The sequence below is a fragment of the Anastrepha obliqua genome, chromosome 3 (genome assembly GCF_027943255.1).
Source record: "Anastrepha obliqua isolate idAnaObli1 chromosome 3, idAnaObli1_1.0, whole genome shotgun sequence".
Taxonomy (NCBI): Eukaryota; Metazoa; Arthropoda; class Insecta; order Diptera; family Tephritidae; genus Anastrepha; species Anastrepha obliqua.
The window spans coordinates 104,945,419-104,965,257 of record NC_072894.1 but is presented as its reverse complement, the minus strand read 5'-3'; the positions used below and the strand labels follow the sequence as shown (position 1 = coordinate 104,965,257).

Below are 19,839 nucleotides of genomic sequence, written 5' to 3'. Positions count from 1 at the left end.
CTCAAAATGGGTCACTGGTCTCACATTCTATTGGCTTGATTACATAAATTCTATATCGATTTTCATCAATTCGAGCCGCCACAATGCACTTTCTAGCGAAGGCATTTGTGTGGCACAGTTACATGCACACACACGACGTCAAGTACGGGAGCAATGATATTTAGGTGCATAGAATAGGTGCGTATGTATGTGTGTAGTGGTGTAATGGTGAGTGAAATTTTTTTTGGTAATGAATTTTAATCGACTTTTCGTGCATTGGCCAGTATATAATTGCGATCGGGTTGCAGGTAACAAAAGCTAAATGAAAATATTGGGAAAAAATGTATATATTTATTAAGTGGCTGACATGTGTTTTCGGCTACTAAAATATATATAATACATTTATAAAGGCCCCCCTCAAGCACGGCCCTTGGGCTTTTCCGAATTTACCTACTTCCCCTGTTTCGAAAAAAAAACTCATTCCTCAACCCCAAAAACCTATCCTTTCCATCCTTACTCCCGCACAAAAGTCAGCGCATTACTGCCGTTGTGACTGCTTAAACAAGCAAAAACAAAGAAAAACACACAGTTGGGCATTGCAATAGTGGCGCCGGCAAGAGGAAGCAGGCAACCGGGGTAATAGCGCAGACACACTAAATTTAGCGAAGTCCTGAACCAGCTGTGCGATCCATCTGGCAGAAAAATGTGAAACACAGATGACCCTCCAAGCAGTAAGAAGGCGTTGATCCTAAGCAACGACAGGTGGGCATTCCCACTATTTAGTACTGGTAGCGGCAGGCTAATCACCTACCCTGCCAGAAATCAAAATAGATTAAAAAAACCATTGCAAGACTGAGTCATGTCAAAGAGGAGTGAACAAGGAAAAAAATATATATACTATTCCTATATGCATATGTAGGCATATGCCTCATACGTATCTTCTTCTTCTTTATTTGCCAAACCAAAAAATTTGCCTAACAAAACTTCGAATGTAGGCGTTCACAGAATTTCACAAATAAAATATTGCATTTATACCAATTCAAATAATCACATTTGAAATAAAATTTCATAAATTATAGCATTTATGAAAATATATCAAGAATACACCATGAATTTGAGGAGCTAGGCCAAACACCCAAAAACGGTGTAAGCACCAATTATAAAGGGTGGCACAAAATTAATCGAGTAGCGCAAAATTAACCATTCAACTTTTTACTAAAAAAAAATATTATTTTGAATGACGGAAATCTTTATTTTGACCTTACGTGCTCCATTGCTTGTCTGTTTGTATGCTGCAGCTGTCTAGCTCACAAGTGTCAAATATGATTGCCGTAGGACGATATTTGCAAATATTATAAATCTTTCCATAATTGATTAATTTTGCGCCACCCTTATATATAAATTATATCAATTGAAAAATAATGGAAAACATTTAAGAATCATAACACTAAATTATATATTGAACAATTTCATCGTAGATTTCTCAATCTTTTGCGGTTATTAATAAAGTTGCTTTGCTGAACATTCCAGTCCAATGCCTCATGATTACCATAAACTTGGCTTGGGGAATAAGTTCATAGCGTTTTTATATTTTCTTTTATTTCACAACGATTTATTGGCTGCTTGACAAAGGGTAAGTATTCATTCGGTAGAACCTTTTCAGCTCTACAAAACTTTGTTCATTGTATTTTTGAGTTATTTAATCCTTTTATTAGTTTTGAGGCTTAGAAATGGAATACCCAGGAGGGAAAAATAAACATTTTCGACACCTTCTCCTCTTTGCTTTTCATCGAGATCAAAAAGCTGCCGAAGCATGGGCGAGTCTACAGCACCGAAATACTTTTCCAAGTTCAAAAATGGCGACTTTAACGTCGATGACACGTCCCGCATAGAAAGGCGGAAGGCCTTCAGAATTCGACGTCTCAAATTACTTCTGAAAGCGAAAGGTAGCCAAACCAGTCATGAGTTGGTGGAAATAAACTCTGAATGAACTGCGATCAAGAATCGATTCTCAATTACCGAAAAATTTGGAGCCTGGGTGCTTCACGAGGTCAACGAAAAACCCAAAAAAAGCCGCCTTCAAATCGCTTCTCCGCATCTCGCCTGCCATTGAGCAACACGCGGTCATAAAGAGCATTTTTTGTACCGAATCGACGCGGGAGCTGAGAAAAGGGGCCTATATATCAATATGAAGCAAAGAAAAAAGTGGATGGCTCCAGGATTCGAAGAAAGTCAAGCCGGATCTTTATCCAAAGAAATTCAGGATATGTGTTTGGTATGACTGGGAGGGCACGCTGCATTGGGAAATGCTCAAAAAGAATGCCACAGTCAACAAGGAGCTCCAGCTAAACCGCGTGAATGGCTCAAGAACTTCTTTGACACCAGACCAGGTGATTTTTGGCGGAACGACATCAATAAATTGGTCGAGAGGTGAGAAGAGGTTGTAAACAGCAACAGCGCAAATATAATATATAAAAAATACTTAAAAGGAGATAGCCGCAAATATGTATTTAATTTTAGTGAAACCGTATTTTTTTTTTACTTGAAGAAGTGGTTGATACCTCTATATTTAACTTTAATTTTTAATTGTTTAACTAAAAACTTAAGGATGTTAACCTCTTAAAATGTCTTCTACATCAAGGATCAGTAGATTTCAAGTTAACTGCACATAGCGAATTTAGTATAAAATCGACTGCCAAATTTATGCCGAGCATGCACAAAAAAAAACGAACTAAGAAAAATGTTTAAAAAGAAAGAAAATGAAAAAAAGAATTTCTCTAAATTTGCAAATATTTGTTATTTTTAACGGTATCTTTTTTACATCTAAATGAGTAGTCCAACGTTAATGCTTTAGCAATACGAAAAAAATGTTTATTTATGGTATTTATTATTATTTTTTTTTTTTTCATTTCAGTGATCCATATTTTTGATACCCTGTAAATTTGCCAATCACTTTACTTTATTTACATTTTCCTTTACGCGAAAAAAATATACGAAAAAAAATTTTTATTTTCTTGCGCAATGACTTAATAACATAATATAACTTTTAACGGTATTTATTTATTTTTTATTCACTTCAGTGATCCATATATTTGATACCCTGTAAAATTGCCAATCACTTTATTTACTTCCTGTACCTTCGATATCTTTCTTTTTGGGTTCACTGCCCATTCGACGCTAAATCTTTTGTCAGCACTTTTTAAGTTCAGTGAACTTGATTGCTTTTTTTACGACAAGTGGTTAGTACGGCTTTTAGTAATCTAGGTAGCAATTTTCTTCTTCTTTCATTTTAAGACATGTTCTACATTGCCCTGCTGCTAGCCAGCAGTGCGTCTTAACTAAGTATTGCCTGCTTAGTAGTTATTTGTCTGCTCATTGGTGGCAACTCTTTTCCACACTCTATTTTTAAGTGCTCGATGGTTTCTGCAACTTCTTTAGTTGTTGTTACTTTTTTTCCTTTCAGTTGTCGCCTCTCACATAATAACTAGTTAATGTGTTTTTCTTTTCCTGGTGCTTGTTGCAACATAATTTTTTTTATGAGGCCATAAAATTATGTAAGTTGGCCGAAAAAACAACCAAGCACCCAGTGTTGAGCCAAGGCGGATGGTGAGTTAGTATTCTGGGATATTTTAAAGTGCACTTGTAGATAATGGGTTCTAAAAGTGTTGCATGACTTGTTGTTGTTAAATACTTATTGCTTCATTCAAACTAGCCATAACTAAAAAAACATCTCTTCTTATGAAAATTTTCCCGAAATTTCTTATGACAAATTGACTCTGTATGTAGAGCGATATTTTAGCTAAGAATTAGCAGAGAAGAACACAAATAGAATTTCTCATCAGAATATTTTTATTGATTGTCAGGGGCACTTGGTAAAAATAGAAATTCGAGTACCTTTGGCATTTAAAAGTAGTCGAAGCTGGGTAAATTTGCGTTCACAACATAGCACCAGTTTTAGCAAGACATCGGTGGCCAGGAAAAGAAAAAGATAACAAAAACTTCAGGTCCCTAAAAGTGTGAAGCAGGCCGACCTTCTGCAAGGCAGCAATAAGCTCAAAGTATCTCCCTCGCACCAACATTCAAACTAAGTAAATTCGCATTCGGAATAGAGAAACCCAGTAATGCAATAGGTAAGAAAAGGCTAGGGACACGAAACACAGTATTTTTCTCGGTTGATTGGTGATTAAAAAAATGAATAAAAAGTGTAAAGAAGAAAAAATAGAAAATTAGCAGGGAGCAGAAATAATCTTCGTGAATCGTAAGAATTTTCACCTTGCAACTCACTGTTCGGCCTTAAAAGCCAATGCTCGATCGTTCTCTAGTAAATCGTAATTCATAATCCATTAAATATGATTCAGAAAGCGTCGAATGTTTTTCCGATGGTTTGAAATATACTTCAAAATATTTCTAATATATTTCAAAATATTAAAAAAAATCAGAATATTGAAATCTGCTGAAGAATATTCCATGCCCTCTGAAGTAAACCTGACGATTTCTTGAATATACCGAACGAATTCTGAAGTACGGCAGCCGCTGTCGCCGAATGAGTTGGTGCGTAAGAAGTGCACAGGATTGAAACCCTACCACCGAAACATCTGTCATGAAAAAGCTCCACATAAAAACCCTCCTGTCGTTCAGAGAGGGCGTAAAACCGAAGGTCCCTCGAATTGTGCAAAAACATAAAGAAGCACACAGAAGGTGGAGCTCGGCCAAACACCCAAAACGGCGATAGACTATTCTGAAACACAGTAAAACAAAAAAATGCTTTGTAAAGAATAATTTGTGCCCTCTCAAGTACTATGGAAATGGGTGCATAAAAACACTAATAATGAGTAAAATGGTAATAATTTTATAAATTGAAATTAATGAGTCAGCTGCGGGACTCTAAAACTCTGAATTACTTAAACTTTTTAGTATCATCATTAATTCTCCACTCATTTTTCCTCTCTCTATGTAGAGCCCCCCTAAGTTCGAGTTGTTATGTGCATGCATGCCTCTTGTCAACAAACTATTGGACACTTTGTACCGACTATAAATTCTCATAATCTGCAGCCAACAATCACAATGGATTCCCGTGCAGATTGTGTGAAGATTTACACGATTCTCTTGCCAATCATACTCGTAGATGAATGCCTTGCTGGAAACGGTGGTGAAGAATGGCAACTGTGTGAGAAAGCGGCTGTGGCAGCTTTTAATTTGCTTTAATTGCTATTCAACAATTAGGGAATAGTTCTGCTGACTGGTGAGTGCAATTTTATCGGGAAGTAAACAGGATAGCAGTAGTGGAGTGGAAAAAGAAAACGTTGAAAAAAGAGTTTAGTGTACAAAGTGAATGTAAGAAGACACACAGACAGTGCGGCGAACAAAGTACGCGTAGTTAATTGTTAGTGAGTCAAACTGTCTGACGGATATGCGAAGCACAACAAACTGGCGTAAGAGGCAAGACGTTCGAGTCGCCAGTCAGACAGAGTGTCAATTAGATAGTCACGCGACCAGTGTGATTTGTCTCGGCTGCTCCACCACTGTAGTAGCCTGCCTGTCTGTTTACACAGCCACAAGTCGCTTTCTATTCACTTATTCGCTTGTTGGCTCGCATTGGCCTCATGTTTTGCACACCTGTAGTACTCACTGATTCTTGTTTCCTTGAATATTTTAAAGTTTTTTAACAAAATATTTATATTTATTTTTAGCTTCCTTTTTTTGGTGTGCACAATAAAAGTTCTGCACTGCTGGGTACTGCTGCTGTTTTTCTCGCACTTACTTCCTTGCAAAATTGGCATTTTTGTTATTGGCTTTGATTTTGCTATATAAGTAGCATTAATGAATGTTTAACGTTGTGAAAGTCAAGATTTTTTTATGAGGCTTAACTCGCGCCAGTACGGACCTTGCCATTACCACTTCCAAGGGCTTGCATAAATTATTTTCATTTTCTTAGTCTTGTACTTTTTGTATTTTTTTAAATCTACTATTTTATGTTAGCGGCCACCGCAGCTGAGTGGATTTGTGCGTGATTACCTTTCGGTTACTAGCGAGTTCGACGCCCACTGAGGATATGCAATATGCAAAGATAAAAAGGTATTTTCTAATAGGCGTCGCCTAACAGCAGAGAATGACAAGCCTCCTAGTGCATTTCTCATATTAAAAAGGCAATAGAAAAATGTTCACTTTTGAAAGGTGATCAAGATTTTTCCATTTATTATGAAGCTATTTTCTATTATTTTCTTAACAATTTGTTTTTTAATTTTGGCCGAACAGTAAGGAAAAAATTATATAAAAAACATGTATTTAATTTTCCTTTAGCCTAATAATTATTCGACTTTCAATTCAAATAAAAATATTTTCCTTAAACAAGTCAAAACATTTCGCCCTAGTTTCTCAGTAACCCATTCAATATTTCATAACCATTTTGCACAATTTATGACACTGTACAGTAGAGCATCTCCTTCAAGTGTCATAATAATCAGATTATGTTTTTAGGCTGGTAGGCTTGGCGTGCTTTGCTCCATTTGAATTTGAAAAAAGTGTTAACCCGGTACCGCTAAAGCTGCGTCTTATATTTTTCTTTCATTTTTTAAACTAAAAGCATATTTAGTAAAAACTGGCCACCCTTTGCGAAATTTTTTCTACATTAAAGTATTCCTAAGGAACTTTCGGTCGAAGACTGCCTGGTATCCTATTTTTTGATATCTTGTATTTTGCTTGTTAAATTATTTATTTCGATAGTAGGCAACCCTATTCAAAACTTAGTCCAGATGAAAGCTTTATCAAAAAATTTTCTTTTAATGCCACTGACTTAATTTACTTAGCTAATATATAATATTTTATCTCATTTAAGTTTTTAAGGCATAGGGAAAGCTATTCAAAAACATTTCTGGTTAAAAGAGATTTAATTACCTTCGTTTCTTTTTTTTACTTTTTTCTCATTTTAGTTTTTGAGTCTTAAATGCCTTTCGTTTTGTATGAATACCTCCATTAACATAAATTTTGTAGTTGGGCAACTCTAAACAAAAAATATTTCTATTCAAGCTTCTTCCAATTAAATTCTTTTTGTATTGAATTTCTTGAAAATTTCTTGAAAATTCTTTTTATTATTAAATTTTGAGATGGGTGGCAACCTAATTAAAAATATCTCTCGTTTAAAGGCTATCAAATACATTTCGTCTGGTGTGAACACTTCAATTAACGTACTCAATTACTTAATTTAAATTTTTAAATCAGGTGGCAACCCTATTTAGAAAATTTTTGTACATATTCAAGCTTCTTCAATAAATTTTCTTTTTATATTGGAAGCTTCTTCAAAATATATTTTATTTCTATTTAAAAAATATCCCTGGCTTAAACGGTCTCAAATACATTTCGTTTGGTATGAACACTTCAGTCAACGTACTCCATTAATTAATTTTAATTTTTTAGCCAGGTGACAACCCTGTTCAGAAATTTGTGTACTCAAGGTTGTCCAAAATATTTTCTTTTTATATTGGAAGTTTTTTCAAAAAATATTTTATCTCATTTTAAATTTTCCGATAGCTGGCAACTCTATTAAGAAAATCTCTGGCATAAAGGGTATCAAATAAATTTCGTTTGGTATATAAGTAAACTCTTTAATGAACGTGCTCAATTTATTATTGTAGTAAATTTTTAGTTATGTGGCAACCTCAGCAACTCAGAAAATTTGTATATTCAAGCTTCTCCAAAATATTTGCTTTTAATATTGGAAGCTTCTTCATAATAAATTTTATTTAATTTTAAATTTTGAGATAGTTGGAAACTCTATTTTAAAAATATCTCTGACTTCAAGAGCCTCAAATATCTCTCATTTGGTATCAATACTTATATTAACGTACTAATGCAGTTAATTTAAAATTTATAGTTAGGTGGAAACACTGCTAAAAAGTGTTATTTTCAAGCTCCTTGAAATTCATTTCTTTTTACTTTATATTGGACGGATATTGCAATACCTTATTTTACTCTGTCGAAAAGTTTAATAAATACAATAAGTATCTGGAATTTCGTATTTGAATTCAATATTAAGTCAAAAATTTACTATATTTTACTATTACTTTACTATATTCAATTGCAATTTTATTGCGAAATTTCAAGTCAATCTTGCCCGATGCCGATGGTGGTCAAACAACGTCAAATAATGGCAAAACTTTTGCTAATAGCGACTGCCACTCGCCAGGCAATAGCAAACCACTGAGTGTATTTTCGCCTTCGAAGATTGAAAAATATTAATCGAATAGAAACGTAAATGTGATTTAAAAAATATACCTTCACTTCTCTAAATTAAAGCCTATATTGTATATGAACCAAAACGGACCTCAAGTAAAATTTTGAAAAATATCTGCAAAAATGTTGCTACATGCCGGATAGACTTAACGACCATGAAATTGAAGTCTATCAGTTGTTTATAGCCTGTAGACACACCAATAGATTTAATATGATTTTTAATTACGACTATATGCATTATAGGTATAATTTAATTAGGTGCCCTTAATTTCGTAGTTTCTCATAATATATAAGCAACTCAAAAACTTTGCTCTTCTCAGAAATCTGAATTTATGTAGTTCAAACGATTTGCTTTATTGTAATTTTTCATCATTTAGCTAAGTGTCTACAACCACTTCTGATTCATCGCTTATAGCGTCATCTGCGGAACAACGTTAGTGCTCAAAATCATTAGAAAATGTTTTAATTATTATAGATGCTACAAACCAGTTAGGAATGCGGTGAAAAATTAGCAGCTTTTGTATTGTATTGTAGAAAAAACAACAAAGAAGGTTGCTGCTGCTTTTAAAATGGAACAATGCAGCATTATTTACCCTATTTACTTATTTTTCAAGACGAAAAAGGTGAAGTCACAAACTGGTAATACATATTAGCGAAACATGAGCACAAGGTGGGGGTGGTCAAGGTTAGCATCTAAGTAGAATGTTTCAGAAGAATAAGTGATGAAAATATAAAGAATATTTATAAGGCATGCAAAATAATTTACTTTCAGATAGCCACTGTGAACTTGTAGTAGGGCTAATAGATTTTAGTTTACTAAACCTTAGCTGGCTTTATCACATCTCCTAAAGCAAAAAATGCTAGCGCAAATCGCTATTAATGCGTTACTCTACCTTTATTTTTTTTTTTTTTTTTGATGAAGCTGTGCTTTTTTTTCTCTATAAAAAATTCGAACATGTACTCGTACTTTGTAAAGGAAGGTAGACGTGATACCTCGCGTAAAAAAAATTGTCAAAAATCAACTATATTTTTTAGCCACTTCAAACATGCACTTTGTTATACTAAAATTGAATGGGATCCAAACTGCATACCCAATAAAATTTTAGAAATTCTGATTAAAAAGTTGAGTGTTTTGATGAAATGTGGTAATTTTTTATACAAAGTTTGAAGATTGAAGTTTGTTCTTATATGAACTATATTTTTATAAAAAAATACTGATTAGTTTCTAATTTTACAAGGGCTACACGCTAAGTACGAGGTGTATTCAAAAATAAAAATAATAATAAATAATAATTATTTTTTTTATGTTGTTACACTCGCCTCGAAGATATGTTCAACACAGCATCTTTAGTTTGTTTGTGAGAGGCATAAATAAGACAAGTGTTTTGCGTGTTCGGCGATTTTCTGTTATCGAAAAAAATGGATCAAAGAAGTTGCATCGAATTTTGTGTAATAAATGAAATTAAGTACCAAAAACACTTGAAATATTGTCAGTGGCATACCGTGAGAGTTCTCTGAGTGCAAAAAATATTTCCAAGTGGTACAAGCTTTTCACAGAAGACCACGAAGATGTCAATGACGACGCTCACTCTGGACACCCCAGCACATCAACAACCGACGAAAATGTTGAGAAAGTGAAAAAAATTGTTAAGGAGAATCGCCGAATCACAATTAGAGAAGTTGCTGAGGATGTCGGCATATCGATTGGCTCATGCCATGCAATCTTTTCGGAAATTTTGGACATGAAGCGTGTGGCAGCGAAGTTCGTTCCAAAATTGCTGAATTTTGACCAAAAGCAGCGTCGCATGAGCAGCGTCGCATCAACGATGATCCAGATTTGCTTAGAAGGATAATAACTGGCGACGAATCATGGGTATATTGTTATGACAACGAAACTAAAGCCCAGTCGTCCCAATGAGGGAGTTCAGGAGAACCAACACCAAAAAAAACACGCCAAGTTCGATTAAATGACAAGATTTTGCTCACTCTTTTCCCCGATTACTATGGCGTAGTGCATCAGGAGCTCTCACTACAAGGTCGTACGGTAAATAGGGAGTACAGCCTGGAAGTTATGCGCCGTTTGCGTGAAGCAATACGAAAAAAACGCCTAACTGTGGAAAAAAATTCATGGTTTTTTCATTATGATAATGCAGCTGCTCATTCATCTTTGCTTGTGAGAGATTATTTGGCTAAAAATAACAGCGTTATCGAGCCTCAGCCACCGTATTCACCAGATTTGACTGCCTGCTACTTTTTCCTGTTCCCAAGATTGAGAAGATCCATGAAAGGATGACGTTTTGCGACGATTGAGCAGATAAAAACCGAATCGCTGAGAAAGTTTAAGGACATACCAAAAAGTGCGTATCAGAACTGCTTCGAGGATTGGAAAAAACGCTAGCATAAGTGTATTATATCTGAGGGGGACTACTTCGAAGGAAATAAAATAGAAATTGATGAATAAATAAATATTTTTCGAGAAAAATTAAAAATCACATTATTTTCGTATATGAGCAAAAATCGTGGGGATACGAATCGATAGTACGATAAATAAATATAGCGTGTATATAACGTTTATTTCGCCACGAAAAAAGATCTCAAAAATAAATAAAAATAGCTGTCATTAATTAACGTCATATACCAAGTGCATACCTATGAAATGAGACTTTGAGCTATTAGTACATAGATCTCGCTAGGAGTATTTTTAAACCTTCCCAAAAGTCTTGTTTTTTCGTCCGTCATCTATCAACAATATTCAGTTCATTGTTTGTTACGTTTTATACAACAACGCATTTTTGTCGCTCTTAAAAATTTCGAATTTCGTGCCTTCAAACTACGATTTGCGGACATCGAAAAACCACTTGTGAAATGCTGCTCTCCCGGTTCAAAAGGAAGTATTTTTTGCATCGAATCGTTACGGGTGATGAAAAATGGGTGTATTTCTCCAATCCCAAGCGTAAACGATCGTATGGTCCGCCCGGCCACAAGCCAAAAACAACGGCCAAACAGGTGAAACAGTTGACGTTGCACGCTACCAACGACAATTGGCCGATCTGAATAGCGCTGTATACCGAAAACGCCCAGAATATGTCGATCGACGTCACAAAGTAATTTGTCTTGATGACAATGCACCGCCACATCGAACAAGAGCGACCCGGGAGTTGGTGGAGACGTACGATTGGGAACCGCTGGTGCATGCGGCTTACTCACCAGACTTGGCGCCTTCCGATTATCATTTGTTTGCATCGATGGGCCACGCACTTTCCGAGCAGCGCTTCAATTCTCATGAAGATGCCAAAAAATGGCTCGATGATTGGTTTCCGGCCAAAGACGGCCAATTTGCCTGAGAGATGGGAAAAATGTGTCGCTTTTTACGATTGACCCATCAGAAAGCGATTATTTTATAAATTGCTGTGCAAACTCCTTGAGATACGTAGATCAAGGGCAGATGAAGATGCTTCTCAGGTTAACAGATGTGTAACTCTCAATAATGACAGGGATCTTAACACATTGACGCCCGGGAGCAAGATTTCTCGTTTTCATTTAACATTTGTAGGTGACCGGAAGCGAGAAACTTCGTCTTGGTGCCCGGGAGCGAGATTACTCGTTTTCATTAAACATTTGTATGTGACCGGGAACGAGAAATCTCGTCTATTAGACTTACTCTGACTAAATAAAAAAAAATATTTCTTCAAATATATATTTGATTTCAAAAAGTTTTCGAAGTTTTATTAGACGTCTCCCAAAGTAATTTTCAGGTCTAAAATCACCGGTCTTCTAGTAAACTTCAGCAAAATATTACCGGGCGGCCATGTGTTAAGTGGTTAAAATTTAGTATGAATCCATGCCGTGGGGCTTCAAATAATTTCGAGTATTTGTTGCTGTAACTATTTTAAGTATAGACCTGGCGATTGAAAGCCATCACATAGACCTATTGGTCCTTAGTGGTCATATTTGAGTATAATAAAGTAGAAAAACTTCAGCAACGCCTCCTAAGCCGTTCTGGTTTTGTGAGGAAAAACTCTAACATCTTTGTCTCGTTTTAGCAACAAAATAAAAACCACGGAACACTTGAATATTAAGCGCCTGAAGATTCTTTTTATTTCATTTAGTTTTTGATTTTTTAATATAGTTTTTCAATATATCTTTTTAAGTCATAGAAGTATTTGTGCGAGATGAATACCCAATCCCTCATGTGACTGGAAGCATTGAAATTTTTATGTGAAACACCTAGGTGGGTTTTGCTGTAGATTCAAGTTCTTTTGTTATTTGAAGAGATCTTAAATTTTTTTTGTATAAAATAAGCACTTTTTCAAGTTATAATTAAAATATAACCACTTACCACTTCCTTTTGAAGGTATCTGCTCTCCACCCTTAACGATTTGTTACTGCACTCGTCAAGCGTTCGTTCAGCCTGTAAATGCACCGCAAAAGTTTGATGCAACTCTGTTGGCAATTTGCTGTAATTTCACTTTTTTCAATCAGCACTTTTATTTTCTTTATTTTAATTCCTTTAATTCTTCTTGATTTCTTAACTTTTCTGCACTTCTTATTTTGATTTTAAAATTCAAACTTAAAGCTCGCCTTTGTTGTTTTGTTTTCTACAACTAATTTTTTTTTATTATTATAATTTTTTTTAAATACTATAATTTTTTTTATATATATTTGTATGCATACATACACATATATATGTACATATACATATGTATAGACAAATATGTGCGATATAATTTTTCACATTCGGCTGCTGCAAAAACACTTTTCCCCACTCGATTTCCCGTCACTCACTGAACTGTAACTGAACTTGTGTTTCATGCACTTTGTGGTTTTCTTATTCCCCTGCTTGTTTACTTTCTCACATTGCGTTCGTTTTTTTTTTTTTGTTTTTTTTTTTTGTTTTTTATTTTTTTGCTACCACCGCTGCTGCTGCTGCAGTTTAATTAGGTGTATAACTTTCAATTTCACCGTAGTATTTCCGGCTACTTTGTTTTGCTAATTTTTCGGTTTTTTTAATTTTATTTTTTGTTATTGATACAATTTTTATCTAACACTTTGCTGAGCTTCTCAGACAACTTCTGTATTAAATTATCTTCAAAATGCAGTTTACATTTTTTTTCTACACCCTGCAGCTATTGTTTTATTTACAACTTTTTGTATATCAAATTATTTTAAGTGCTCTTAGCACTCTAAAGGCAACCTGAAAGGTTTAACTAAACTACTCGATTAATTTTCGAGATTTTCAAGTAATAATATCTAAAGAAGCAGAAAAAAAAGGTTTATAACCAAGAGTTAGACTAAATATTTTTTATCAAAACTGCAGTTGTAGTCCAATATTTATTTTATATGTATACATTAAATTTGCTTAGAAAAAATTCGCTTAATTTTAGATTTTCATATGAACAATTAATTCTCAATAAATTCATATTTATTTCAAGTAATTTATTTGTTGTTCATAATATAAAAGCATACGTTGAACTCCTTATGCCAGAAAGTCTTGCACTGTGAGCGCTGAAGCTTTCCTTTCTAAATCCTCTTCAAATACGCAATTAGCTCTTATACGAGTATGCCGTTAAAAACAAACGCAAAAAGAACATAAACTCAATTATCAGTATTATATTTTATGCACCCATTTATAGTCAATATTAAAATTACAAAAAAAAATTTGCATGCACAATTGACCATAAAAATGTTTGCAATTTTCACTTTCACAACTCTCCATTAATTAGCGCATAAAAACCAATTAGCGTAGGAAAAGTAAACTGCAAAAGTGTTATATTAAATAAGTATTTAAAGTGAAAATATTAAAAAATAAATAGACGGAAATGAAAAATAAGTTAGCACGCCAAAAATGATAAATGATTTCATAAGTTAAATAAAGTGCTTAAATATGTTTACACGTAATTGAGTTGTTCAGCAAAAATTATGAAAAAATTGAAAAATATTAGGTAAGCCGTTTTTATCACTTTTTTTCTGTTTCCCACACACCAACTGTACCTCTACTAATTTTTAACACCACCGTGGTAAAATCTTCATATTTTATTATCAAATTAATTACGCACTTTTGCGCCTTCGAATTTACCCGCACGCTTACTTTTTGTTGCATGCAAACAAGCAACAATGCGAAGGCACTGCAACAATTGCAACGACCTCAGCTGCGTGTAATTGCAGGCCAGTGAATAGCTGAAGAGACGCTATTAATGGTTGTTAGCAACTTACAAATTGCGACTGGCGATTGGCGATTGGCGATTGGTGATTGGCGATCGGCAATCGGCAATCTGTGTTTGGTGATTGTAGATTGTAAATTGGCCGCCCAGCGTGCAACGACCGCGTCGCAGGTATTTGCACGTTTAGGAGCAACGATTTTGACTTGCAATTACCGGCGGCTGGCAAATGGCATTCGACCGAAATAGGAACACATTTGAAAGGCATTTAAAAATAGACTTGCGACAAAATATCTGCCGCTGACCGGCCGGCATTTTAATAGAATATGAATTTGTTTTGCTTTGAGAAATGTGTGCTTGAAAAAATGTCCACTAAGTTCCGGGTTAATTTGCGAAACCCGGATAGTTGGTGCTAGCAAGTGCGTAATTAGGCATGAACTAGACACAGGCCATGACGAAAGTATTTTCATTTTAAAATTGTGTGTAGGGAAATGAGTAGCCATTCCAATGACTGCAACGCTAGGTATTTCTCATGTGCAGAAATCGCACCCAATCACTCTGTTGGCATGTTTTTCAAGTAGATTTTCGCGGTTATTGAAGGTGATCTACATGACGTACGCACCCCTAATGTAAGGCTTTAAAAGGATCAGCATACAAAGATAACTCCGGTGCCCTTTCAGGAATCTCTTCGTTGAAATTTTGCACTTAGACAATGTTTTACTCTCTATGTTTTTCTACAAGTAAATGACGTCACTTGAGAAATTATTGAGGAAGGTCGATGGCCTCAAGCTGCTAGTACTTTAACTTTAAGTTTACTTTTAGAATTTATATATAATATAAAAATAATATAAAAATATTTGTTTATAATAATAATATTCTTATACTTTTTTAAATTATAAATATCACTGTATGGGTTTGAATTTAATAAAGTTTAAGAAGTTTAAATTTAATTGATAGAAGAAATTAATTCAGAAATATTTTTGAATAACTAAATTTGAATATTAAACTTTCATTAAATCACTTATTTATTACAATTTATTTTTATATAAGAACAAATGCGTAGGTAATAAAAGAAAGGCACTAAAATGCGGTAATTCCAATCGCTGAGAATAATTCCATAAGCTTAACACTTACCTATTTTATTGAAAAATAAAAATTAAATAAAATAGGCGTCATAGCCTATGTTTTGTACAATATTTTTCAATTTTTGTTTTTTAATACGATTGGCACCTAATTTTTAATTTAAATTATTTTATTTTATTTTTTATTTTATTTTATTTTATTTTATTTAATTTTAATTTATTTTTTTTTATTTTTATTTTTATTTTTACTTGAAAAGTTGCAATAAACCAAATTTATCACAATTGGGTTTTTAACTGATTTTTATTTCAAAATTTTATTTAAATTATTATTTGAAAAGTTGAAATAATCCCAAATTTTTCATAATAGGGCTGTCACCTGATTTTAATTTTCAAATTTAGTTTTATTTATTATTTTAAAAGTTCAAGTGAAATCTAACAATATTTTTAAGCAACCGAAAAATAATATCTCGATGGTTTATCGCAGGAAACATTTTAACAGGGTTACCACATATTTTATTAAGAAATTAAAAAGCCTACCAAAATTTAGCTATGAGTTGAAAATATATGTTTTATACGATTTTACTATGAATTTTTTTAAACAGGGTTGCTACCTAGTTTTAATTAAATAAGAATAATTTTTAAATCAAATATGGCAGTTAAGATAATGTTTCAAGCAATTTTAATTCATTACTTTTGATAGAGATGTCACCCGATTATTAATTAAATTTTTTCTTTTTACATCGAAAGTTGAAGCACAAAGTAGTAATCTCGATAGTTATTATTGCGTAATATACTTTAAAATCGTTATTATTTCATTTAAAAATGAATTAGCATGTGAAAATTCATATTCTACGTAACTTTAGTCAACATTTTTTTGAACAGGTTTGCCACCTGGTGTTAATTAAATATTAATAATTCAAGAAATGCTATAATTTAGATAATGTTTTGTACAGCTTTAATAAAAAAGTGTCTTTAATAACGAAACCATTCAATTTTTAAGTGAAAATTTCTAATTAACTTAAGCCCTGAACAAAATATGTAGGAAAAAGCTATTAACTGTTGTATAACTCTTAAACAGGATTTTTGCAAGGTTTGAATATCACTTGTATGAGTTGGCAAGTATTTGTAGCCAGCTACTAGCCCTAATTATTGCTAGTGTGAATTTCGAACAAGAATACAAAACAAATGTTATTAACAAAATAATAATAAATTTTTAACTTTTTAACTAAGCGAACCCATTTTGCTAATATTTTATTTGTATCAAATAAGGAAATGCACATAAGCAGCATTTTTCGCTGCAAGTTATCACATTAAATCAATAATTTTATTATATTTCTTAAGTATAAAAATTAAAAAAACAATAGAAAAAGTATCATAAGAAATCTGAAATCATCCGACAGCCGCAACATCAACGATGTGTTGCATTCAACGTTAACTAATGTGGCACATATGTATATGTATTCCAAACACACATACACACATACAACTACACACGAGCACATGAATACATATACACATACAGACAGATATGTATTTATAGCGATTTGTTCATAGTCTACACGAATACACTGCACGCCACATTTATTTTATTTATACGTTTTTGTTTACACTCACGAAGCCGATTCCAACAACATTGCAAATTCGAGTGCACCGTGAACGTATGGACATGTTTTGCTACATACATATATGCACACATGTGTTGCAAATTCCAATATGTGGCAAGTGCACTCACTATAACTTACTACAGTGAGTGTTGTGTGGCTTGTGAAAGTCGGCAACAACAACTGTGCGGCCAATCAGTGAGCACAGCGCGCATTTGTATGGGGTGATGAAGTGTAGAGGTGGTGAGCAAAAACAAAAAAAAGAATAGAAACAAGTAAATTGGCGATTTTGTCAACGCACAATGAACTTGATCGAACGGTAAATGTGTGACACGAAGCGTGCGAGGGTAGCACACACGCTGGACGCAACGGCAACATTGATGGCATACTGGCGCAATAAAATGAGAAACACAGCCGTGTTGATGAGAGACAAAACGAAAAAAAAAACATATGCAAGATAAACAAAAACGTAAGAAAAATAAGAATTGCACGCCAAAGCCAACAACAACACGCAGTACCCACTTTTTATACCCGTGGATGCTGCTGGTCCACGATCGTGGTGCACGCGACGCACTCTCCGCTCAATTGGGCACAGCGCATGCTGGCAACAGTAAAAAAGCAATGCAAACAACAACGACAACAACTGACCTGACAACGTTGTACCTACATAAATTTACAGTTACTTGCAGCAAGTGGCTGCCACTTGCTAAAAGCGGTGGCAAAACTGTAATGTGCGAAGAAATAAAGGGGAAAAGATGATTCTTGAAAAATATTGTATGTAGAAATTGTTGAAAATAAGCAAAGTTGTCTCGGTATGGGTGAAGTCGCATTTTTCTTTTTTAACCCAACGCATGTTTTTAGCGGCTTAATATTCCAGAAATTTGATAATAGTTTTCCCAATCACAATATTAGTACAAATAATTCCAAAAAACCGTTGTCCAAGTTGTGTATTCTTAGATACAGAACCGGTTATTTCTTATGGGGCCTAACTTGGCTACGCTCATTTCGTAAACCATCAAAGATCATATGAACACCCCGATTCTGAAGCCAAATTGGGTTGCATTTTTCCCCCCTTTTTTTTGTAAGTTAAATTCCTTGATTATGTACATTTCATAGCAAAAAGTAAGGAAAAATAATTAAGAAAATAAATGGTTAGTTATTTCCTTTAATTGTTAGCTTTTTTAAACTAAAAAAAAGGTAATTAACAAAACAAATTGTTAGTTATTTTTAATTTTTTTTTAATTTTTACCTTTTTTACATTTAATTAACATAATTTATTTTTAATTAATTAATTTATTTTAATTTATACTATTAGGTTGTTCGGAAGGTAATTTCGTTTTCTTGTGGTGAAAATTAAAGACGATCTTAAACCCAGGCCTTTCAGGTGCTCATAAACAGTTGAATTCGATAAATTTAACCTCTCACCGATCTCACGTGTTGCTATTCGGTTTGCATCAACTAATGCCTTTGTCGCGCCTTTATCAGCTTCAACTGGCCTTCCAGAACGTGGTACATCTTCAACATCAAAATTGCCGGATCGAAATTTTGCAAATCAGTTCTGGCACTGGCGTGTTGTCAACACTTCTCCTCCAAACACATCGGCTCATTTATTTCTGGCTTGAACAGCATTTTTACCCTTTTTATAGCAAAAAAGTAAAATATGACGAAAATACTGCTTATTGATCCCCATTTTAAAAGGGCAGCGACCAAAAGCCACTGCGTAAAATCAATTGAACTTATTCACGCACAAGCCATGCTACATATATCAGCTGTCAAAGCATATAATGACAATGCGACTTAAGTGTGAAGTTAGCTGTGAAAAAATACAATTAAATCCTCTGTCGGGAAAAACGAAATTACTTTCCGAACAACCCAACATTGTTTTTTTTAAATTTATTTAATTATTCCTCGAAAGTTTTACTTCAGTTGTAAAACTTTTTTCATAAGATAAAAAAAAATAATAATTTACAACGTATTAACCACTTTTTGTTCTATACCGGCACTGGAACTATTTTTCTAAGAAATTTGAGCACCATTTTTTTATTGAAATTTAACAGCTAAGATTAATGAATATTTTGCCCATTAAAAAAAAAGTTATTAGACAGAGGAGCTCAGAAGATAAGCTAGGATCTTTCTTACTCTAGAATAACTTTGGATTAAAAATATTTTTTTTACTCTCCTCGCTTGTGGGTTGCACAGAGAACTAAAGGGTCAAAACGCTTACTTCCATTAGTGGAATTAGTTGGGATTAGTTTGTGAAAAAAGAAATCCATGACTTTTGCATACAAGTTTTACACAAATGGTTTAGAACTGTTTTATAGTCAATCGGGTGCTCCGCAGATGCTTTCTGACAAGGTGAAGTACCTAGGTATTATCCTTGACAGTAATAGGCTTCCTTACATGGAAGCCCAATATTAAGGAGAGAGTAAGAAAGGCAATAATACCTTTAAATGGATGCAAGGACACCTAGAGTTGTAAAGTTATAATACCATTATACAGCCAATTTTGTATTATAACTTTTAACATAGTCTAGTGGAACTCACTAAAAAGGACGACATTAATGAAAAAGCTGGAGAGAGTTCAAAGGTCAGCACTCATTGGAATCAGTGGCGTGCTTCGAACGACTCCTACGTTGGCGCATTAAAAGTCTGATGAACCTCATCAGCAGCATAAAGCGCAAACGCAGCACAATCATCGTTCATGACTCACACACACTAAACCCATCCTCCTAACCATCCCCACCTCTCTCCGTCCTCTCCTTTCATCCCATCGGTTTTTTCCTTCACCTTA

At 33.9% G+C, this 19,839-nt stretch overlaps 1 protein-coding gene across 1 annotated transcript in view; it reads right to left on the bottom strand.

Annotated features, from left to right (window-relative positions):
• LOC129242139 (mucin-2-like) overlaps nucleotides 1-19,839 on the bottom strand; it is a 162,299-nt gene that overhangs the window by 129,467 nt on the left and 12,993 nt on the right. Inside the window, exon 2 of the mRNA XM_054878700.1 lies at nucleotides 12,548-12,812. The gene's annotated coding sequence lies outside the window, so the exon portion shown is untranslated. The remainder of the gene's footprint in view (nucleotides 1-12,547; nucleotides 12,813-19,839) is intronic.